Below are 24,216 nucleotides of genomic sequence, written 5' to 3'. Positions count from 1 at the left end.
CCGGTCCAGATCCAGCTTCCTGTTAATGCACCTGGGAAGGCAGCAGATGATGACCCAAGCACTTGGGCCCCGTCACCCAGCCACCCACATGGGAGATCTGGATGGAGTTCCTGGCTCCTGGCTTCAGCTTGGCCCAGCCATGGCTGGGTGGCCATTTGGGGAGGTTCATCCTCTTTCTCTCTTCCTTCCTTCCTTCCTTCCTTCCTTCCTTCCTTCCTTCCTTCCTTCCTTTTTGTCTGTCTGTCTGTCTGTCTCTCTCCCCCCCTCTTTCTTTTTCCCTTCCTCCCTTCTTCTCTGTCATTCTTCCTTTCAAATAACAAATCAATTACTTAAAAAAAAAAAAGACCTTTCAGATGAGATCAGGGTGAAAATGGTGGTGTTGGCCACCCACCCTGGTTCAGAGGCCTTGGCAAGTGGCTCTTGTCACCCTGGTCCTCTTACTGTCTTTGTTATTCCAGCCAAGAAAGTGTGTTTCTAGACGTGAGACTCTGGGGCTCATGAAAGTGTTTAAAACTGGATTAATATCACTTTGGTGAAATGACAGAAAGTAGCATCTTCAGTAATTCCTGTCTGAGAGGTCCCCTCTGCAGTTTTGTTCTAGAATTATCCCTGGAACCCAAACCTATACCTGAACTTTGACCAGGGGCCATTTGTCTCTGTCATAGCAATGGAATCTGCTTTTCTGACTTTCCCTGAATAACATCCGTGGAATTTGGTGATGTGAGCGTCACATTTTAAAATAAACCTCTCCATAGGGGTCTCATTTTTTTTAAAAATTGCTTTCCTGTAGCGTGGTGGGGTCGGCAATGTAAACTGGGCCACAGTGGATACTTTGGGGCACCCAGACCTCAGACTTGATCTTTCAGAAGCTTCTGGAGACAGACTGATGGGTTCTCTAGGAGGGAGACCCTCTGCACCAGAAGCTGAATCCCTTGCTGCCCATGCACGGCCTCGGCGATTCGGCAGAGACAGCGGGGAGGAGCCACGACGCCCGACCTAGTAAAGAGAAGCCCTTTCGTTTTATTTATTTCTTCTTTAAATTGAAATTCATGTAACGTATAATTAGCCGTGTTAAAGTGCACAGCTCACGTGTTTCGTACATGCACAGCGCTCTACAATCGTCACCTCTGTCTGGCCCCAGAAGGAAACCTCTTACCCTGCAGCAGTCACTCCCCGGCCTTCCCCAGCCCCTGGAGAAGAATCCCCCCACCCCCCACCCACAACATTTCTAAGTGCCAGGGTTGGCACTAAGAATACCTTCTCTCAAGGACTTGAGGCACAGAGGACAGAGCATGCATGAGTTTTAGCATCAGGGCTAAGAACCAAAGCCACATTTTTCACTTCTCTGTGTGGCCCTGGGCTGGTTGCTTTATTTCTCCAAGCCTCAAGCTGGGACAGTATCCTTTAGTAAGGGGAAGGGTCTTTCTCCAGCACTGCAGTTCAGTACAGTGGCCGCTGTAGTCCAAAGGCAGAGCTCCTTTCTTCAGGGTCTCTGTGCCTCGCTCTGGGAAACTCACACTTGATCCTTTGTTCTCCCACTAAACTTCAGCAGCCAGGGACCCTTGGGAAGTTACTGTCAAGCATGTGTCAGGGCACCAGCCTCTATTTCCAATATTCTACACTGTGCAGGGCTCGTAGACACCCAAGAATAGATGAATAAAAGAGGCCGTTTTCTTGGGCAGCTCTGGAGATGCACTGGGAATTGAGTCTGAGTATTACTCAGAATTCATAGCTTTCCTTCCAAGGGAACCGTTGGGAAGAGATTTTAGGGCTAACAAACAACATTACTTCTTGGGTGTTCTCTGCGGGGACTCTGTGTCTTAGACGCTTCCCCTGAAGTACCAGGACAGCAGGAGACAGTGGATGAGAACCCTGGCGCAGGGGCCAAGTTCATCCTGTGACCTTGTGTACTCCCAGAGGCACTGGCCTCCTAGTCCAAGAGGCACAGCAGGGAGATCGTCACGGGCTCCCCACCCGTGCCTCATGTGCAGGAACCCTCCCTCCATGTTCTCAGGACATAGTATCATTCCTTGTCACCAGTCAGGATGGGTTCCAAGCTTCTCTGGAATTCCTGTGAATTTCTCAAGTGGATTCTGAAGGTCAAGGACAATCTGATTCCAGCCCCCACCCCCAGCCTCCATCTCCTCCCCCACCCCCCAGCTGCAGGATTAAACTGACAAGGGCTTTGGGGTTTCTGGCAAGTGAGCCACTTTACAGAAGGTCTTAGCAAACTCAGGGGTCTCAGGGTGAGTGCAGGACTGGCTGTCCTCCCAGACTCGTCTGGGGTGCAGTGAACCCAGGGAAGGGGCCGCGGGCTGAGAGGGATCGGCTCTGGCCTCCTGCATCCAAACGGAAATTGTTTCCTGTCCCAGCGGTCAGTGAGACATAACCCGATCCGCTTAAGCAAGTCCCAGTGTGGGACTGGGATGAGCTGGAGCCTGTTTCCATAGTGCTAGTAAAGTCCCAAGAATGTAGTCCTAGAGCCTGGAGACATCTCAGAGCTCAGAACAAGCTGTGGCTTATTCAGCAGCCAGGGTTTCCTGGCCTCCTTACACTCAGGGAGAACAGGGAAGGGGTCCTCAGGGGACAGTGGGGAGGCGGCGCTGGGGCTCCATCCAGGGTTGCGGCAACCTCAGAATGAGTTTTGGACCTCCCCTTCCATCAGGGTTCCTCAAAATCATGTCAAGATTCGATAATAAGCTCCCCACTGTTTGCTGACAGGTAGGCCGGGGCCCACTGATGGCTCTGCAGCCGGAAGCTGAGTAAGGCAGCTGTTACTCGTCTCCCTGGGCAGCAGCGGCTCTGCATTACAGAATGACTAGGTCTGGAGGTGCGGGTCATTAGCGACTCTGGAAGCTCCTCCCAAGCCCGGGGCTGCTATCAGGCATCACCCCCAGAAAGGAAGGAGGGCCAGGAGCCCTGATGACTGGTGGGCTCGGTTTGCCCACTGCAACTTTTTTCTCCCTCGGTGCCCCCAGGGATGGGAGGGCCTTGCCGTTTGTTCCTTCCCCTGGAGGTGATTGTACGGAATGAGATCCCTGTTCTGGAAAGCAGGGAGGTGGCGAGAGGGGCCCTTGTGTGGACGCCTGAGAGCTAGAAAGGGGGACTGGTGACTGGCAGGGGATGCTGCAGGGAGAGCTGGAGCTGAGTCAGGCAGTGGTAAGAAAGGAGCTACACCTGCTGGAGGTGTGCGGATCATGTAAGCCGTGGTCAGAAATGTGGAGTTTATCCGAAGGGAAGTGAGAAATCTGGGCCAGATTGAAGTGGCAAAGGGGCAGGAGTGCACTTGACACAAAGGACCCCTCTGGCTGCAGTGTGGGAATGGGTGGGCTGATGGGCATGGAACCAAATGCAGGGCTGGGCCTTATGTTGGTTGAACATGACATGGCAGAGAAAATCCAATAGTGACTTTTTGTTTTGGGCAAATAGCCATGCCCTTGGCCAAGAGAAGGGAGAGGGTGGTATGGGAGCAGGTGGAAGGAGTAGCATGAGTTTACACTTGAATGTTCTGAGTCCTAGACTCCTTTTTGGTACTAGGCAAAGCCATCTAGTTGGCAGCTGGAGAGAGCTCTGGGGAGAGATGTAGGTCTGGGGATCGTGGGCCTTGGGTGCTAATGAACCTGTGAAGCCATTAAACCACCCCAGGGAGACTGGGGGCTGGTACCGGTAGACCTGGGACAAAGCCCTGAGGAACATGCACAGGGAGATGCTAGACAGAAGAAGGCCCCAGCAAAGGCGACCGAGAAGAACAGGTGGCACGGAAGGAGGAGACCAGGGGAGGTCAGGGTCATGGCAACCAGGACAAGAGTGTGTTTCCAGAGGCTGGCGTTGTGGCATAGGGGTAAAGCCAGCACCTGCGACGCTGGCATCCCATATGGGTGCCAGTTTGTGTCTCGGCTGCTGCACTTCTGACCCAGCTCTCTGCTATGGCCTGGGAAAGCAGTAGAAAATGGCCCAAGTCCTTGGGCCTCTGCACCCACGTGGGAGACCCAGAAGCTCCTGGCTCCTGGCTTCAGATTGCCCCAGCTCCAGGCATTGCAGCCATTTGGGGAATGAACCAGCAGATGGAAAATCTCTCTCTCTCTCTGTCTCTTTCTCTGTGCCTCTGCTTCTGTCTGTAATTCTGCCTTTCGAACAAATAAATAAATCTTTAAAAAGCCAAAACAAACAAATAAAAAGCAACAACAACAGCAAAAAACATGGCTGGGCCAGGCTGAAGCCAGGAGCCAGGAACTCCATCTGGGTCTCCCATAGGGGTGGCAGAGGTCTAACACTTGGGCCACCCTCCACTCTGTCCCAGCAAGCTGAATCAGAAGCAGGGAGCTGAGACCAGACCTGCACTCTGACATGGGATGCCAGTGTCCCAGCTCGTGGCTTAGCCCACAGCACCACAATGCCTGCCCTCGCACTGTGTTTTACGCACTAGTTTCCCCATATTGACAGGGGGTTTGTCCCAAGACCCCAGTGGCTGCCAGAAAACCCGAAGAGCTCTGAACTGTATATACTCATATTGTGTTTTTGCCTATACATGCACAGCTATGATAAAAGTCAATATTTAAATCAGGCAGAGGAGGAGACGGACAACAATGACATGCTAAAATAGAATAATTACAACAATGTATTGTTGTAAAAGTTACGCAAATGCGGACTCTGTCTCTGGAAATATCTGATATCTTTACTGTACTCACCCTTCTTGTGTGATGATGCAAGATGATACGAGGGCTCATCAGAAAGTTCACAGGAAGTGCGTATTATGAAAGAACTATGCAGCTGTGCATGAATTTCAAGTTTTTTTGCACCAAAATAAACTTACCCCTCCTTTCCATACGTCCACCAATTTTCCAAATGCCCTTGTAGAAAGGCTGCACCAGCCGGCGCCGCGGCTCACTTGGCTAATCCTCTGCCTGCGGCGCTGGCACCCAGGGTTCTAGTCCCGGTTGGGGCGCTGGATTCTGTCCCGGTTGCTCCTCTTCCAGGCCAGCTCTCTGCTGTGGCCTGGGAGTGCAGCGGAGGATGGCCCAAGTGCTTGGGCCCTGCACCCCATGGGAGACCAGGAAAAGCACCTGGCACCTGACTCCTGGCTTCTGATCGGCACATCGCGCTGGCCGCAGCGGCCGTTTGGGGGGGTGAACCAATAGAAAAAAAGGAAGACCTTTCTTTCTCTCTCTCTCTCTCTCTCTCTCTCTCTGTCCACTCTGCCTGTCAAAAAGAAAAAAAAAAGAAAAAGAAAGAAAGGCTGCACCCTGAGATGCCGTGAGGTGAGTGACGCAGGCACTGCGATGTGACGTTGGAACTGGACCGCTTGGATCTGGTAAACGAGACAGCTTCTACGTGACTAATGGGCAGACGGCATTTGCAGCGGGCATACCCCGGACAAAGGCATGACTCACAGCCCAGGCAGGACGTCACAAAATTTCATCACACTACACAGAAGGCCATGCAATTTAAAACTGACGAATTGTTTATTTCTGGAACTTTCCATTTATTATTTTTCAGACCATGGCTGACTGTGAGTAACCGAAACCATGGAAAGCAAAACTGAAGATGAGAGTGGGGGGAGGTGACTGTATTGCACTTCCTTGTTACTAATGAGGCTGGGCACTTTTTCACATGTACTATTTTTGTTTCTTGAGTTACCAGCTCATATCCATTGAAAGTTTTTTCTATGGGGTGATGGCCCTTTCTGTTTTTGTTCTAAGTAAGAACTCTACTTATAATATTAATTACAGCATTTTTTTTTGACAGGCAGAGTAGAAAGTGAGAGAGAGAGAGAGACAGAGAGAAAGGTCTTCCTTTGCTGTTGGTTCACCCTCCAATGGCCACTATGGCTGGCGCGCTGCGGCCGGCGCACGGCGCTGATCGATGGCAGGAGCCAGGGGCTTCTCCTGGTCTCCCATGGGGTGCAGGGCCCAAGTACTTGGGCCATCCTCCACTGCACTCCCTGGCCACAGCAGAGAGATGGCCTGGAAGAGGGGCAACCGGGACAGAATCCGGCGCCCCGACCGGGATTAGAACCCGGTGTGTCAGTGCTGCAGGTGGAGGATTAGCCTATTGATCCGCGGCGCCGGCCAATTACAGCATTTTTTAGCCTTGTTTTTATTGTCACTGAACTTCACTTCCAGTGTTTTCCGTGTTGAGGTTGAAGATACTCATGTAGCAGCTCTGTGTGCCTTCTCCTGTGGTTTAGAACTTAGTATTTTGCTCAGGGGGCAGCATATGACAAATTCACCTCTGACTGTCCACAGTGTCCCACACTAGAGCACTTCCAAATATTCCTAGGAAAATGGAATTTAAAGGTACGTTTATCTGGGGACTGGAATTGTGACACAGCAGGTTAAGCCACTGCTTGCAGTGCTGTTATCCCATATTGGAGTGCTAGCTTGAATCCCACCTGTTACGCTTTTTTTTTTTTAAGATTTATTTTATTTATTTGGAAGGTGGAATGAAAGACAGAGAGAGAAATTTTCCATCCATATGTTCACTTCCAGGTGGCCAAAATGGCCAGCAGCTTCACCATCCATCCAAGTCACCCACGTGAATAGCAGGGGCCCATCTTCTGCTGCTTTCCATGGTGCGTTAGTAGGAAGCTGGATTGGAAGTGGAGCAGCTGGGACTGGAACTGGTGCTCCTATGGGATGCAGGGCATTGCAGGCAGTGGCGTAATCCCTGTGCACAATGCTGGCCCCCAGCTGCTCTGCTTCTGATCCAGCTCCCTGCTAATGCACCTGGGAAGGCAGTAGAAATGCTCCATTGGGCACCTGCCACTTCTGTGGGACACCCAGATGGAGTCCTGGCTACTGGCTTTTGGGGAGTGAACCAGTGTACCAGTGCATGAAAGACCTCTTGGGACTGGCGCCATGGTGCAGTAGGTTAATCCTCCACCTGCGGCGCCAGCATCCCATGTGGGTGCTGGTTCTGGTCCCGGCTGCTCCTCTTTTGATCCAGCTCTCTGCCATGGTCTGGGAAAGCAGTGAAACATGGCCCAAGCGCCTGGGCTCCTGCACCCACGTGGGAGACCCGGAAGAAGATCCTGGCTCCTGGCTTCAGATCTGCCCAGCTCTGGCCGTTGTGGCCATTTGGGGAGTGACGTGGATGGAAGACCTTTATCTCTGTCTCTGCCTCTCACTGTCTGTAACTCTACTTCTCAGATAAATAAATAAAAATCTTTAAAAAAAAAAAAAGCCCTCTCTCTCTCTCTCTCTCTCTCGTGTGTGTCACTCTGCCTTTCAAATGAAATTAATAAATCTTTTTTTTTTAAAAAAAGGAAATTTCTTTTAAAATGTATATTTTGATGCAAATTCTGAAAGCCATGCCTGAGACTCTCATAATATGCATTTTCCATGAACATTTTGAAGACTCCCTCAATAGGGATTTCAAATAATAAATATGTATATTTATTATATAAATATGATTATATAAACCTGTCTTTAGTTCATTTTCTGCGAGCTTTTCGAGGTAGCCTCCTATTTCCTCCATTTTCTCTCCTCTTAACCCACATTTCTGTCCTTTTCTAAGCCTCGTTCGGGCCCATCGTCTCTGCAGAGGAAAGAACAAAGCCGCTGAGCCTCTTGGCCTCTCTCCATCTGTGTCTGAACCACACCTGGAGCGAGCAGGCAGCCTCTGAGGGCACTGTCCTTGGACTAGAACCGGACGGCGTCTGCAGCCTGGCAGGAGCCCGGACAGGCAGTCAGCAGGCGAGGGCTCCGCGCAGAAAAGTCCCCGTAAGTTCTCAGGCTGCTCAGCCGCCCCGGGACGGGCCAGCCACCCCTGCACCCTGCCTGGTACGCTTGCCTTGGCTCCCACCTCGGTTGCCTTGACAGCCTCGCGTCTTCGAAGGCGCCCCGAGCAATACAAGTATTGTCTCTGTTGCCATAACAGAACACCTGAAGTGGGTACTCGGTGAAGACAAGAAGCTTACGCAGCTCCCAGCTCCCGGTCCGGAGGCTGCAAGTACAAGATCAGGCAGCCCTCGCCGGTTTGGCCTCTGGGGAGGGTTCACGGCGGAAGCATCACAATGGTGGGAGCGCCCGCAGAAGAGGTCCCGCGGGGGGACAGGAAGCCGGCTCGCTGTTTCTGTAACAACCTGCTCTCAGGGGCGGGTGTTGGGTGCAGTGGTTAAGACACTGCTTGGGTCTAACAATCGGTTCGGAGTTCAGTTCTGCATGTGATCCGATAGTGACAGAGAAACCATTCCTGTGACCCACACGTGAAAACCTCTTATGTGTCCGGAGATAACGATGTTAGACCAGAGGCCGTATTGGGCTGTCCAGAGGACAAATGAATGGGATTTAAAAAAGAAAGAGGGGTAAGGGAGAAGCTGTGTTGAGGGGCCCAGTGCTGTGGCGTACTAGGTTAAGCCTCTGCCTGCCGGGCCGCATCCCATATGGGGGCCCGTTTGAGACCCGGCTGCTCCTCTTCTGATCCAGCTCCCTGCTAACGGCCTGGGAAAGCAGCAGAAGATGGTGCAACTACTTGGACCCCTGCACCCACGTAGGAGCCAGAAGAAGCTCCTGGCTCCTGGCTTCAGATCGGTCAGCTCCAGCCGTTGTGGCCATTTGGGGAGTGAACGGATGGAAGACCCCTCTTTCTGTCTATAACTCTGCCTCTCAAATAAATAAAAATAAATCTTTTACAAAAAAAGAAAGCAATAGTTCTTCATCTTTTCAAAAAGGAGCAGTTGAGTGGAACTGTAATTTGGGTTTTTTTTTTTTTTTTTTGACAGGCAGAGTGGACAGTGAGAGAGAGAGACAGAGAGAAAGGTCTTCCTTTGCCGTTGGTTCACCCTCCAATGGCCGCCGCGGCCGGCGCACCGCGCTGATCCGATGGCAGGAGCCAGGAGCCAGGTGCTTTTCCTGGTCTCCCATGGGGTGCAGGGCCCAAGCACCTGGGCCATCCTCCACTGCACTCCCTGGCCACAGCAGAGAGCTGGCCTGGAAGAGGGGCAACCGGGACAGAATCCGGCGCCCCGACCGGGACTAGAACCCAGTGTGCCGGCGCCGCTAGGCGGAGGATTAGCCTAGTGAGCCGCGGCGCCGGCCTGTAATTTGGGTTTTAAAAAAACACACACACACGGCCTGGAACACGTGCATTCCCTATCAGGGTGTCTGGTTTCAGTCCCAGCTCTGCTTCTAGGCCAGGTTCTTGCCAGTGCACACCTGGGAGGCAGCAGGTGGTAACTTAAGTACTTGAGTCCCTGCCACCCTTGTGGGAGACCCAGATGGAGTTCCAGGATCCTGCCATTGGCTTGGCCCAGGCCTAGCTGTGGCAGGCCTTTGGGGAATAATCCTGCAGATACAAGAACTCTCCTCCATCTCTCTCTCTCTCCCTGGCCATTCAAAAATTAATAAAGAGCAACCTGCTCTCAGGAGAGCTAACTTGCATCCCTGAAAAACTATTCATACATTCACATCTTCTGAGCGGGGCCGCCCATGACCTAATGAGCTCCCCCGGGATGGCTTAATCTGACGTGCCAGCCGTGCAGCGCCTCCTGAAATATGTTTTTTAGAATCAGTTTTACGTCATAAGCTCTCAAAGTCCTCTGGGCTGGGTCCGAGCCCGTTCTCTGCTGCTGTCGCAGGGTCCCTGAGACGGAACAACGTGTGACCGACAGAGATCCATAGGGTTGCGGAGGCCGGAAGTCCGCGTGGAGTGGCCACAGCCGGCGAGGGCCTTCTTGCTGCGTCACCACCTGGCCGGCGTCTCACGGTGACAACACATGGGGACAGCATGTGAGACAGATTAGGAGGGGTCTGAACTGGCTTTTGGAACAAACCGCTCTTGAGGACAGGAATCCATTCCCAAGGGCAGATCCCTCCCCTGGTCAGGGGCAGGGCCCCACCTCCTTAACACCACTGCAGGGGGGGGGGGGCATCACATTCCCAACGTACGGAGAGGCGTCTGCATTCGTCTGCTGGTGTCGACGATTTACAAGACCGGACATGACGGTGAGAGTAGAAGAAGCGAAGCTTTATTTAAGTGAGGAAAAGAGAAGCTCCAAACAGTAGGATGGGAGGGGCTGGTAGAGAGAGACCAAGCTGCTGAGGTCTGCCAGCCTCAAGGTTTTTGTGTGTCCACACGTTATCTCCAAGGTACAAAGGTGGTGATGACACGTTAGTTACCGTGAAGATCGGGCAGGCTTCCCGGAGCCCTCGCTGGCTTGTTTTTATCTAAGCCTGGATCTTGTCATGGAAACCTAGCTCTTGTCATCGGTGATAAGTATTTGTTAGAACGAGCTTCCACCCTGTTCTGCCGAGCGTGTACGTGCTGGAAGGCGCTGCAGTTTGGGCGTGCCGGCCAGGAGCTGTGGGAGGGCGTCAGTCTGGCCTGCTTCTAGTCCCGAGCACCCTCCAAACCGCAGCAGTCTGGCATTCTGTTTGTCCGTACAATTAAGGTATGGAAAAGTAAGCGTGAGTTTCAGAGCCCACGAGAGCCAAAGTGGTTAAGGCCCTTGTTCAAGGTTGCGGGGAGTCAAGGGCAAGGGCTCCAGCTAGAAGGGGTCTCCTGTGAGGTAGGAAGCCTGCAAAGTAGGGGCGGCGGGGGGATGGGAAGGCAACCCCGCATCAGCGCACCCTTGGCCTTGGAGAGGAAGGGAGGAAGGGGCAGGCCCCTGGAGCCCCTCCCGCCGTGCCCTCGGCTAACCCAGCAGGCCATGGGGGCTGGCTGCGTCCCTCCAGCAGGGGCTTAGGCTTAGAGCCCTGGCTAACTGCCTCCCACGCCTGGAGGATTTGGCGCAGGACCAGTAACGGGTTGAATAGACATTTTTAAAAGGGAGGGGGTGGGGAACAAAAGAGCAGGAAGAACTTTCACATCTCAGTGCGAAAAGGTGGACTTGGAGATCAGCAAAGCCCAAATCCTTTTGCAACTAAGGAAGCTGAAATCCCAAGAGGGGAAGTGCCTTTGCCCAAGTCACGCAGAGAACTGGGGCCGATAAGGCGTCTGGCTGCTGGTCTCTCTCCTCACCTGAACTCTGGTCCTCTCAGGGTCAGGACACGGGTCTGAACTCACCAGGAGGAATCTCTTCAGGGCCTGCTTCCCCCAAACTGGGCTCGATGTCCCCTGGGGCCAGCACTGTGGCGCAGCTGGTTAAAGCCCCGGCCTGTAGTGCAGGCATCCCATATGGGCACCGGTTCGAGTCCCGGCTGCTCCAATTCCTTTTTTTTTTTTTTTTTTTTTGACAGGCAGAGTGGACAGTGAGAGAGAGACAGAGAGAAAGGTCTTCCTTTGCCGTTGGTTCACCCTCCAATGGCTGCCGCGGCCGGCGCGCTGCGGCCGGCGCACCGCGCTGATCCGATGGCAGGAGCCAGGAGCCAGGTGCTTTTCCTGGTCTCCCATGGGGTGCAGGACCCAAGCACCTGGGCCATCCTCCACTGCACTCCCTGGCCACAGCAGAGGGCTGGCCTGGAAGAGGGGCAACTGGGACAGAATCCGGCGCCCCGACCGGGACTAGAACCCGGTGTGCCGGCACCGCAAGGCGGAGGATTAGCCTAGTGAGCCGCGGCGCCGGCTCCCCGGCTGCTCCAATTCCAATCTAGCTCCCTGCTAATGCACCTGGGAAAGCAGTGGAAGATGGCCCAAGTCCTTGGGCCCCTGCTTCCGTGTGGGAGACCCTGAAGAAGCTCCAGGCTCCTGGCTTCGGATCAGCACAGCTCTGGCCATGCAGCCATTTGAAGAGTGAACTGGCAGATGGAACACCTCTCTCTCTGTCTCTCCCTCTCTCTGTAACTCAAATAAATAAAATAAAATAAAATTTTTTAATGCTCAGCCTGTGCCAGCCTCTCCGGTGACCTGGGTCCCTGGGCCCCTTTCCCAGCAAGCTTTCCTGAGATCATTCCCTTCCCCCAAAAAGTTCTGGCCTTGGTGGGCCTGGCGAGGTGTGTGTCAGCTACTTTCTAAAGCCCAGTGTCTTTGACATTGAATAGGGATGTCTACTCTGACAGTAAGTTTTGTCTCTTTTAATTGTGTGTCTGCATTTGCCATCACCTTAACTTCTGACTCCCTTGGGGCATTTTGTGTGAGGTGGGTCTCCCTTAAACAATGACCTCATCGCTCCTGAGGCCCTGCCCCTTCAAGGTTCCACATTACCACCCAACACCGCCATGCTGAGGCTCAAGCTCCCAACACAGGAGCCCTTGGGGGACAAACCACATCCAAACTGCAGCAACTTGAGTGTCAGAAAACATGTGAGAGCTGCAGCTATGAAGACCACAGCAAGACACGCGAGGAACACAATACGATCTTGAGTTGGGAACGAGTCTTCAAATACACATACTAGTGTAAGCTCTAAAGGGGGGAATTAATCAAATGAGTTTCATTAAGATTAAAAAACATTTTCTAGCCGGCGCCAAGGCTCACTAGGCTAATCCTCCATCTAGCGGCGCCGGCACACCGGGTTCTAGTCCCGGTTGGGGCGCCGGATTCTGTCCCGGTTGCCCCTCTTCCAGGCCAGCTCTCTGCTGTGGCCAGGGAGTGCAGTGGAGGATGGCCCAGGTGCTTGGGCCCTGTACCCCATGGGAGACCAGGAAAAGCACCTGACTCCTGGCTCCTGCCATCGGATCAGCGCGGTGTGCCGGCCGCAGCGCGCCGGCCGCGGCGGCCATTGGAGGGTGAACCAACGGCAAAAGGAAGACCTTTCTCTCTGTCTCTCTCTCTCACTGTCCACTCTGCCTGTCAAAAAAAAAAAAAAAAAAGATTAAAAAACATTTTCTCTTCAAATGACACTGTTAACAAAGTAAGCCACGCCACAGATTGAGGGAAGGGGTTTGTGAAACATATATCCACCCAAGGGCTTCCAGGGGTGAGTTCTGTCCAGCCCTTGGGACAGACCTTGCCAACGCAACCACATGAGGCACTTGAGATTCAGTAAATATGAGCCAGTGTTGTGGTTCAGTGGGTTAAGCCGCCTCCTGCGACACCAGCATCCCATATGAGAGCCAGTTCGAGTCTCTGCTGCTCCACTTCTGATCCAGTTCTCTGATAATGCACTTGGGAAAACAGCAAGAGATGGCCCAAGTACTTGGGCTCCTGCCACCCATGTGGGAGACCTGGATGTAGTTCCTGGCTCCTGGCTTCGGATTGTCGTAGCTCCGGCCATTGCAGCCAACTGGGGCGTGATCCAGCGGATGGAAGACCTCTCCCTCTCTCTGCCTCTCTTCTCTCTGTGTAACTCTTTCAAATAAATAAATCTTTTTTTAAAAAAAGAACTATATCGCACTTGTAGGAAGGCAAAACCCAATAAAAAGTTGGAAATGTTTCAGTAGACACTTTCTCAGGATATATATGGGTGGCAAATAAGAAGCTTACCAAAGATTTTATATATATGCATGTATACAAATATATACATACCCTGTGTACATACACAGGGTGCTTTAAAACGTTTGTGAAAAAATGGACTTTGAAGAAAGTTTATGTGAGTGTGAAATCTATGCATGGTTTTTTCATTATATGCATTTTTCATTAAGTTTTTGATGTGTACACACACAGGAGACTTGAGAGTATTGGTGGAAAACTGGAATGAAAAGTCTGCAAATTCTGTGATCTTTATGAATCATACACATGTATATTGTCATCATCATATACACATGAAGCACATGTGCACGCATGCATGTACCACACACATCTATCATATATCTATGAAACACACATGCACACACATATGTATATCACTATTATAATTAGTCCTTAGCAAATGCCAAGCACAGTGGGATCACAGTGACATGCATGGCTGTCCAGGTTCAAGTCCCAGCTCCACTCCTGGTTCCGTCTTCCTGCTAAAGCAGACATGGGAGGCAGCAGTGATGGCTCAAGGAAGTTGTGTTCCTGCCACCCACATGGAAGTCCTAGATAGTGTTCCTGGCTCCCGGCTTGGACCCCAGCCCAGCTCTGCCTAAACCCAGCTGCTGTGGCTATTTGTGGGAGCAAACCAGGGGCTAGGAGCGCTCTCTCTCTCTCTCTTTCTCTCGCCTTCTCTGTCTCTCACATATTTCAAAATAGTGAATTTTATTGTATACCAATTTTGCCTCAATAAAACCAACAGAAACTTGGGCAAGGGCGTATCAGACAATACCTTCCGTGAACCACTCAGGTGCCCAACATAGTCCTCCCCAGCCTTCCTGTGGCACAGGACTCCTGCCTCTTTGTGAAGAGGGGGGCAACCAGCCCTGCCACTGAGAGGTGGGAAGCAGGGCCTCAGCCTTCCACCCCTTCATTCCCAGGCCCCTCTCTTCCACCTAGTGGGAGGATAGCCCCTTACACAGGTCACTGACTTAGGGTATGTGTTGCCCACAAGCTGGTGCCTCAACTGTACCTTCAAAAGGCTGTGCCGTGACTCTGGCTGGCTGGCAGTGTCTATGTGGCGCCCTGTGGGATGGGGCCAGTGGATCCCATGGTCATGTGCCTATTGCTACACTTATGTTTTTTTCAAACGAACATGCCTTAGTCCCATGCTAGATAATGCAGGTGTCATGTCAACCAATCCAACACTGCGAATCCTCAGATAACGGTGCTGGCAGAGACTGTGGGTAGGAAAAACTGTTCATTACAGTCAAGATGAATTGGATGAATTGCTAAGCATTTCGATTCCAATATAATCAACTTGTCCCCACGTGTCCTCCAGCATCAGTCTCTACTCAGTGGAAGTTAATAATTTTAACAGCTTCCTCTGGGGGGGGTGGGTGGCAGGGTGGGGTAGGAGCCCTCATGTAGCATTTGCTGATTTCCGAGGGGTAAACACCTCCACCTTGGCCAATCTCAGGCTCCCATCATGACCTCAGCTGTCTCCCCAAATTCCTGAAAATTGAGTAATTCGCTCTCTCAAGCCAGCGGCAGCTGGCTTGTGCATGCCTGTCTGCTAACAGGAGACATTCAGCAGTGGCAGTAGAGGGGGAGAACTCGTGTGCGGCCCCACTCGTGGCCACCGTGGCTGCCTTGTTCACACACAACCCCTGAGTGAGAGCCACAGAGAGACTCGTGATGGAGGCGGGCTGACCACAAAGTACCCGAGACTGGACAATCTATGAAGAACAGGAACTTAGTTCTTACTCTTCTCAAGGATGGGAAGTCCAAGACGGAGGCACCCGCAGGATCCGCTGTCTGGGGACGGCTGCTTTCCGCTGCCCAGATGAAAGGGAGGCTGCCTCCTCATGGGGGAAGGCAGGAGGGCCAGCGAGCCAACTGCTGCGTGATGTTTCTATCCTGTTCCCCAGGGAGGAGCCCTCGTGGCCTGGTCAGCGCTTACAAGCCCCACCCCTTAATTCTGTCACATTTGCCATCAAGTTTCAACACCGGAATTTCTCAGGGACACCTTCAAACCCTAGCAGAGAGAGATCGGGGCCTGGAAATTGAAGGGTGAGAGTCTTCGCAATAACACTGTCACCTGCAGCCATAGGACGGAGTGCAACCACCAGAGGCGGGAAAAGACATTAAAACAAGACAGGTAAACCAAGGCCTGAGGTTGGGGCCTCCAGCCTTGAAGGAGAATCCCTTTGGACGGGGATTTTTGTCCTCCGCTGCTGTATCCTGAGATCCTAGAACATAAGAAATGCTCCACAAGGATCTGTTGATGGAATAAAGTAACATTCAGAAGAAGCAGCCCAAAATGGAAAAGGGTTTGCAATGCTGTTGCGTGTCTAGGAAGCATTACATGTTACAGATTGAGGGTTTGTGGCCCCACCATGCGAATTTTCAAGTTGAAGAACTAACCCCAGTGTGATGGCATTTGGGGATGGCGTCTTTGGAACCCATCTAGGTCACAGGAGTGGGGCCTTGGTCCAATAGGGTCAGTGCCCTCTCAAGAAGACACGCCGCTCCCATTGGAACGCACAGCAAGCAGGTGGTCCCTGTATGGAAGCCAGTAAGTGAGCCTCCATCTGGCCTTGCCAGCACCCTGAACTTGGACTTGCAGGTTCCAGAACTGTGAGAAAACAAATTCTGGGGCTGGCGTCATGGTACAGAGGGTTACACCATCTGTAACACATGCATTCCATATTGGAGTGCTGGTTACAATCTCTGCTGATCTACTTCTGATAGAGCTTCCTGCTAATGCGCCTGGGAAAGCAGCAGAAGGCGGCCCAAATACTTGGGCCCCTGCCCCTCCCATGGGAGACCTGGATGCATTTTCAAGTTCCTGGCTGTTGGGGCCATTTGGGGGAGCGAACTCCCAGATGGAAGACATCTCTCTCTCTCTCTCTCTCTCTCTCTCTCTCTCTCTCTCTCAATTAAATAAAATAAATCTTAAGAAAAAATAAGGGCCGGCATCGTGGCATGGCATGCCACATATGCACCAGTTCGAGTCTCGGCTGCTCCAATTCTAAGCCAGATCCCTGCTGATGCGCCTAGGATGTCGGCAGAGGATGGCCCAAGTGCTTGGGCCCCTGCACGCTTGTGGGAGACCTGGAAGAAGCTCCTGGCTGCCATCTGGCTCAGCCCTGGCTGCTGTAGCCATTTGGGGAGTCAACCAACAGATGGAGGATCTCATTCTCTCTTTCTCTCCCTCTCGCTCTGTAACTCTGCCTTTCAAATAAATAAATAAATCTAAAAAAGAAAAGAAATTTCTGTTAAGCCACCAGTCCAGGTATTTTGTTATGGCAGCCTGAGCTAATACATTAGGTATCTTGGAAGATCCACTGGTGCTCCTCCAGTAGGAAAACAATATGAAATTATCAGTGATGAGCACTCAACTGTGATTGCAGGCTGCATTCTGTACAGAGCCAGCTCTGGTAAGCAGAGGGGCTGGCCAGCATTGGGTAGCTGTGATTAGAGCCAGCTCTGGTAAGCAGAGGGGCTGGCCAGCATTTGTAGCCGTGTGTGGTGTCTGTTACGGCACTTCCTCCCTCCTTGCCCTCACTCCATCATCACCAGCCGAGAAGGTTGCCCTGTATGGGCTTGGGAATATGGCCTGTAACTTCTGAAGACAGAAATAGTTCAGTGACTTTATGTTCATTTTATTTAAAAAAAAAAAGATTTATTTATTCATTTGAAAGGCAGAGTTATAGAGAGGCAGAGTCAGAGAGAGAGAGGTCTTCCATCCACTGGTTCACTCCCAAGATAGCTGCAATGGCTGGAGCTGTGCAGATATGAAGCCACGAGCCAGGAGCTTCTTCTAGGTCTTCCTTTTTAGTGCTAAGGACTTGGGCCATCTTCTACTGCCTTCCCAGGCCACAGCAGAGAGCTGGACTGGAAGAGGAGCAACCGGGACTCAAACCGGCGCCCATATGGGATGCCGGCACTGCAGGTGGCAGCGTTACCCACTATGTCACAGTGCCGGCCCCGATATTTGTTTTAAAACTCGAGCTGTTCTGCAGCCCTGAATGCCCCCTTACCATCTTCTCTACAGCGGTAACCACAGTTACCCGTGTAGCCTGCAGGCTCCCAGACGTTTTCTGCCACAGCTCTTCTCAAGTTCTCACACCAGGTCCCTGCTCAGGATGCACCTTCCCCTTCTATTTTTGGCCCTGGCATTTTATCTGGGGTTGAGGTTAAGGGGACCGAAGGCAAAGAGAAGAAGCTGCTTCCGTGGGCAGGTCAGGGGGGCAGCAGTTCAGAGCTGTACATGCTTCAGACTGGGAAATCTCTGAAGAGCCAGTTATGGAGCTGGCCAAGCCAGCATCCGGCCAAAGGAGAAGGCGAGAGATTGCAAGGATGCTTCAACTGGTCGGAAAAGAGAAGTTGAGATGTGTATCTTAAAGGGCGGATTTTGAGGGGTGGGCTTTGTGGCACGGTGGGTTAAGCTGTCGCTCAGGACACCTGCATTGCCTGTTGGAGCACTGCTTCAAGTCTTAGCAGCTCCACTTCCAATCCAGCTTCCTGCTGATGCACCTGGGAAGTCCCTGAGCCCCTGCCACGCATGTGGGAGACCCAGATGACTGTTAAGGGCGTGTAGGGAGTGAACCTGAGGCTGCAAGATCCCTCTCTTTCTCTGCCACTGCAGAGAAATAAATACAGAAAGAAATACAGAAAGAAATAAGTCATTTTTACAAAAAGACACATTTTGAATGTGGTCTTTTTAATTTAGCGTAAGATACATACAGTGCAAAAATCTTACATGTACAACTTGAAGGATTTTTATACAGCTGTGCAAGTACACATTCTCTCTTTCTCTGTCGCTCGCTCGCTCTTACACACTTACCCTTACGCAATCACCACCCAGACAAAGAGCATTTCTAACACCCTGAAATTTCCCTATACTGCTTTTTAAAAATTTTTATGTATTTATTTGAGAGACAGAGTTATAGATAGAGAGAGGGAGAGACAGAGAAAAAAGTCTTCCATCCACTGGTTCACTCCCCAAATGGCTGCAATGGCTGGAGCTGAGCTGATCCAAAGCCAGGGGACAGGAACTTCTTCCAGGTCTCCCACGTGGGTGCAGGGGCCCAAGCCCTTGAGCCATCGTCCACTCCTTTCCCAGGCCATAGCAGAGAGCTGGATCAGAAATGGAGCAGCCAGGACTTGAACCAGCACTCATATGGGATGCCAGCCCTGCAGGCAGTGGCTTTACCCGCTATGCAACAGCACCAGCCCCGACATGTTTTCAGTTTGGGGCAATTATGCATTAAGTTGTCCTGAACTTTTTTTAAAAAAAATTATTTATTTATTTTAAAGACCAAATGATGGGGGTGGGGGAAAGATCTTCCATCCACTGGTTCACTCCCCCAAATGCCCAAATAGCCAGAGCTGGACCAAGCTGAAGCCAGAGCCAGAAACTCCATCCTGGTCTTCCATGTAGGTGGCAGGAACCCAACTACTTGGCCAACATCTGCTGCTTGCCATGCACATTAGCAGGAAGCTGGATCAGAAGTATAGAATAACCAGAACTTGAACCAGACAGTCTAATATGGGAAGTGGGTGTCCCAAGCCTCAGCCTAATGGGCTGTCCCACAATACTTGCCCCACCCTGACTGTTCTACATATGTTTCGTGGGCATACATATTCGTTTCTTTCATGTGTGTATGTGTGTGTGTGTTTATATATATATAAAATATATATAAATATGAGTGGAGTTGCCATCTCATGATTTGTTTTGCTTGTTTAAATTATTTATTTACTGGGGCTGGTGCGGTGGCGCAGTGGGTTAAAGCCCTGGCCTGAAGCGCCAGCATCCCATATGGGTATCAGTTCTAGTCCCGGCTGCTCTTCTTCTGATTAAGCTCTCTGTTATGGCCTGGGAAAGCAGTAGAAGATGAACCAAGTCCTTGGGCCCCTGCACCCACGTGGGAGACCTGGAAGAAGCTCCTGGTTCCTGGCTTCGGATAGGTTCAGCTCCGGCTGTTGAGGCCATCTGGGGAGTGAACTAATGGAAGGAAGACCTCTCTCTGTCTCTACCTCTCTCTGTAACTCTGTCTTTCAATTACATAAAATAGATCTTTAAATAAATAAATAAATAAATAAATAACTTATTTGCCATTGCTTCTCAGCCTTTTGGCCAAGATCAAGTGTGTTTATTTATTTATTTGACAGAGACAGCAAGATAGTTTCCATCCACTGGTTCACTTTCCAAATGCCCACAGCAGCTAAAGTTCAAAGCTGGCAACTCCATCCAGATCTCCCACGTGGGTGGCTGGGACCCAATTAGTTGAGCCATCGCATGCTGCCTCCCAGGGTGTGCATCAGCAGGAAGCTGGAGTTAGGAGCCCGAGCCAGAAACCAGATCCAGGCCCTTGGATGTGGGACGTGGGTGTCTTAACTGCTAGGCCAAATGCCTGCCCTGTCATGAGTTGTTTCTTAAGGAAACCTTCAGAAGGATTTGCAGGGATTTTCCATGAATGCCAGGGCCGTAAAAGGGGCTGTGGAATGTTTGTGGGATGGCGAGAAGCCCACGTTGCTGCCATACTCGCCCTCTCGGAAGGGGCAGCCGTCAGAAGCCGCCGGGAAGAGCCGCGGGACTCTTGCCTAATCCCCCAGGCTTGGAGCAAGGCTGGGCAGCCCGTTGCAAGCCCAGCGTTGCGGTGACCTCCCTGGCTGCTCGTGTGTCCTTTGTGACGCGGCCCCGCAGCCCGATAAATGGCTCAGGGACCTAAGTTCACGTCCTTGGAGTGGCAGACGGCCAGGGGCCGAGCCTGCCTAGAGGGGGGCTTTGGGTGTCTGGGAGTTAGCCTTGATTGGCAGGAAGCCCAAGGAACAAATCAACAAGTCCCCGTCACAGGCGGGACCAGCGTTCCCTTCGGAGCTCAGCTTGTGGTACCACCAGGGCCAGCGAATCAGAATGTGAGTGGGCAGAGGGGACGTCCAGGGCTATCGGGTGGACGCAGCGCTGCTGTCTGGGCTCCGTCCGCACAGCTGGAGACGCAGCTGCCTCTCGGAGAAGTCGATTTGGATTCGTGGTTGTGGAGGTGTCAGGTGTAAGGGCTTCATCCCCACCCCCACCCCCACCCCAGACTCGTCAGAATTGTATTGGCACAGACTCGAAGTGGCCGAGGAGGCTGTTTGACTTACAGCCGTCATCCGTGTGATGACACGCACCTAGTACTGCCCCCGGGGCCTCTGCACAGCCCCCTGGACTCAGAAGCTGCTAGGAGGAGGGGGAGGCTGTGCTCATAACAGCCCAGGGCGCGGCGCTCAGGCCCCGTCCTGACTGATGACGTGGTGGGTGACTGTGTCTCCGTGCCCTCTGAACTGCAGCGTGACCGCCCGCGCAATGGGGCTGTCCTGCCTTCCCTGCACTCTGTGCAGTTACCTGGGAAAATATTGCATCAGGCCTCAGCCGTTGTTTGTGGCCAGAACCAGGGAACGATCATCAAAGTGGCCAGGTTCCTTCTGGGTGCCTCGGAGCCACCTGTCTCCAGTGGGGAGCAGGTGGCTGAAGCACAGCCTAAGCCAGGGTGGCTTAGGGCGGGGGCACAAAGCTGGGGGATTGACCTGGGAAAGTGAGCCCCCCACCCAGGGGCCTTGAGTCTGTGAGTTCCACAGTTATCATTCACTTCATCTGCAGAAGAGGACAAGCTGTCCAGAGGCCCAGCGGTGTACTGAGGACCACACAGAGGGCAGTGGTGCTGCAGCTGTGAGCCCACCCCTCTTCCCTGCCCTCCGAGTGCCACCTCCCTCGGCTGCCTCCCCGTCAGCCCTGAGTAAGGCAGACCCCAGGCAGGAGACCACGCGGGGCTGTGGGAATGGACTGTGGTCCCTGAGCCGCTGTCCCCTGGAGGAGGGTCTCCGCTGGACGTACTCATGTCCTGTTCCAGCCCCAAGCCGCCCTGGAGCACCTGCGCCTGTCCTCCAGGCCAGCCCACCTTCGCAGCCTTCCAGCCCTTCTCAAATGCTGCTGTCTCCAAGAAGCCTTCCCTGATCATCTCCCATTTCAGTCTCTTACTGAGAGTTTTTGTTTTTAAAGACAGACATGGTTGGAGGCTTACTTATCTCTGTAATGAGGGAATCAGCAGGATAGTGAAGCTGGCCCCGGGGGGAATTTGGAGAACAGAGTTACGATAACAGGGTGTGTCAGTTTCCTGTTAGTATAAGGAAATAGCTGAGGCACGCTAAATTTATCCAGAAAAAAGGTTTATTTTGGTTCATGGTTGTGGATGTGCAAGGTCCAGGGGTCTCACCTGGCAGCAACCTCGTTGGCAGGAGACTGAGCCTGCACAGGACAAGACGTGGCAGGAGACCGGGAGCGCCTGTGTCTATGTGTGTGTCTGCTCCTTTTCCTGTCCTTATAAAGCCACGGCAGGGCGGGGGGGTAGTGGTGGTAGACCCTGAGACATGGCAGGATAAGCCTCTGCTTGCAATGCTCACGCCCCATATCAGAGTGCCTGGGTTCAAGTCCTGGCTGTGTTCCCACTTCCAGCTTCCTGATGATGTGCACCCTGGGAGACAGCAGGGGATGGCTCAGGTACTTGGGTCCTTGCCACCCGTGTGGGAGACCTGGATGGAGTTCCTGGCTCCTGGCTTCAACCTGGTCCAGCCCTGGCTGCTGAAGACATTTGGGAAGTGAACCAGTGGATGGACGGTATCTCTCCTCTCTTTCTTTCTCTCTCTCTCTCTCTCTCTCTCTCTTCCCCTGTCACTTTCTCCTTCAAATAAATACATACATCTTTATTTTTAGCAGAACTCATGTTGATGTCTTATCCCTCTTTCTTTTTTTAAAAAAGATCGATGTATCCAAAAGGTAGAGTTACAGAGAAAGAGAGAAAGAGAAGGAGACCTTCCGCTCACTGGTTCACTCCCCAAATGGCCACAATGGCCAGGACTGGGCTGATCCAAAGCCAGGAGCCAAGGGCTTCTTCTGGGTCTCCCACAAGAGTGCAAGGGCCCAAGGACTTTACCTGCTACAACACAGTGCTGGCCCAATACATACAATTTTTTAAATTATTATTTATTTGAAAGTCAGAGTTATACAGCGAGAGAAGGAGAGGCAGAGAGAGAGAGAGAGAGAGAGAGAGAGAGAGAGGTCTTCCATCTGCTGGTTCACTCCCCAGATGGCCACAATAGCTGGAGCTGCCCCAATCTGAAGCCAGGAGCCAGGAGCTTCCTCCGGGTCTCCCACACTGGTGCAGGGGCCCAAGGACTTGGGCCATCTTCCGCTTTCCCAGGCCACAGCAGAGAGTTGGATGAGAAGTGGAGCAGCTGGGATTCCATCCAGCGCCCATATGAGATGCCGGCACTGCAGGCCAGGGCTTTAACCAGCTTTGCCACAGCGCCGGTCCCCCAGTGCATAAATCTTAAAACAACAACCTAAGACTTTGAAGGCTGAACTGCTTGAGCTCAGGGGAGCTATGTAAGTAAGTGTTAGAATACGATCAGAGGTTGGCTAGAACCTGACATCCCCAGAGCATCTTTTGGAATGATCTCTTCTCTGACATCTGCAGGCTAACGGGGACTTTCACAGACACGGGAGCCTCCATCAGTAGTCACCAGAAAGGCAGACACGAACACACAGCCCTAGACCAGCAGTCGGCAAACTGCAGCCCACACAGCAAATCTGGCCTCCATTTTTTTCTGTCAATAAAGCGTATGGGAGTCCAGCCAGGCATATTTGTGTATTGATCATCTACGGGTGCTTTCAAGTTGCGTTGGCTGAGTTGTGTAGTTGTGTGTTTGCGACAGAGGCTGCCTGGCCTGCAAAGTTGAATATACTCCAACTTTACAGAGGAAGCGTTCTGAACCTGATCTCTCATGGGTGTTTTTCTTTTTCCTTCTCCCTCCCTCCCTCCTTCCCACCCATCCTATCCTCTCTCTCTCCCCCTCCCTCCCCTCCTTTCAGCTAGGAGCAATCTCCTCATTTGATAGTGTTTTTTTTTTTTTTTTTTTGACAGGCAGAGTGGACAGTGAGAGAGAGACAGAGAGAAAGGTCTTCCCTTGCCGTTGGTTCACCCTCCAATGGCCACCGTGACCAGCGCGCTGCGGCCGGCACACCGCGCTGATCTGAAGGCAGGAGCCAGGTACTTCTCCTGGTCTCCCATGGGGTGCAGGGCCCAAGCACCTGGGCCATCCTCCACTGCACTCCCTGGCCACAGCAGAGAGCTGACCTGGGAGAGGGGCAACCGGGACAGAATCGGGCGCCCCAACCGGGACTAGAACCTGGTGTGCCAGCGCCGCAAGGCGGAGGATTAGCCTGTTGAGCTGCGGCGCCGGCCCTGATAGGTTTTGCACCTGCTACCTATCCCATCTCTTCCCAACACTCTGCCTTGCAGTCATTTGTGAACCCAGGCTGGCAGTACGGTCAGACCCTGCAGGTGTGGACAACCATCTCTGCCTCTTATTCAGCATACTTTCTTCTCTCCAAAGGCTGCAGATTTCCCAGAGCTCCCACCAGGCAGGGGGCGGGAAAAAGTCTACATGTGCCCAGAAGAGTAGGGAAAGAGCATGGAGCTGGTCAGGACTGGGAGCACCACAGGGCCACGGGCAGCGGCTGGTGCAGTCACGTCACTGGGGGGTATGAGGGCTGACTCTTGGGGAGTGGGTTTACAGGCAGGAAGAGGAGTTCATGAACAGATGATACTCTAGGGGTAGGATGGCTTGAGCCAAGCCGGAAAAGCACTGGGCAGCTCTCAAAGCCAGAATCATCAACTCTGCATTTGCCTGGAAGGGTGGCCTGGCGCCTGAGTGGGGGTGCGTATTTGGAAGGGCCAGCGACGGGGTGGGTGGCAATTGGAGTCCTCAGTTGGAGCTGTTTGCTCCTCCTTGCAGTGCTTAGCTGGTCCCCAGCAGTCTCTTCCCACTGCCCAGTCCTTCCATCTTGTTTGTATGACCTCAAAGCCACCAGTATCCCGTGCATCTCATTTTACCCAA

The 24,216-nt window shown here is 52.4% G+C and overlaps 1 long non-coding RNA gene across 1 annotated transcript in view; it reads left to right on the top strand.

The window, feature by feature from the left end:
* Positions 1-7,515: 7,515 nt before the first annotated feature.
* LOC103352296 (uncharacterized) overlaps positions 7,516-24,216 on the top strand; it is a 29,860-nt gene continuing 13,159 nt past the window's right edge. The window contains exon 1 of the long non-coding RNA XR_016216513.1: positions 7,516-7,721. This is a non-coding gene — a long non-coding RNA (uncharacterized LOC103352296). The remainder of the gene's footprint in view (positions 7,722-24,216) is intronic.

Source organism: Oryctolagus cuniculus, chromosome 1 (assembly GCF_051225735.1).
Source record: "Oryctolagus cuniculus isolate XC-2025 breed Fujian yellow rabbit chromosome 1, ASM5122573v1, whole genome shotgun sequence".
NCBI classification, from domain to species: domain Eukaryota; kingdom Metazoa; phylum Chordata; class Mammalia; order Lagomorpha; family Leporidae; genus Oryctolagus; species Oryctolagus cuniculus.
Note: the sequence above shows the minus strand (reverse complement) of the source record. Positions and strands in the feature narration are given on the sequence as shown.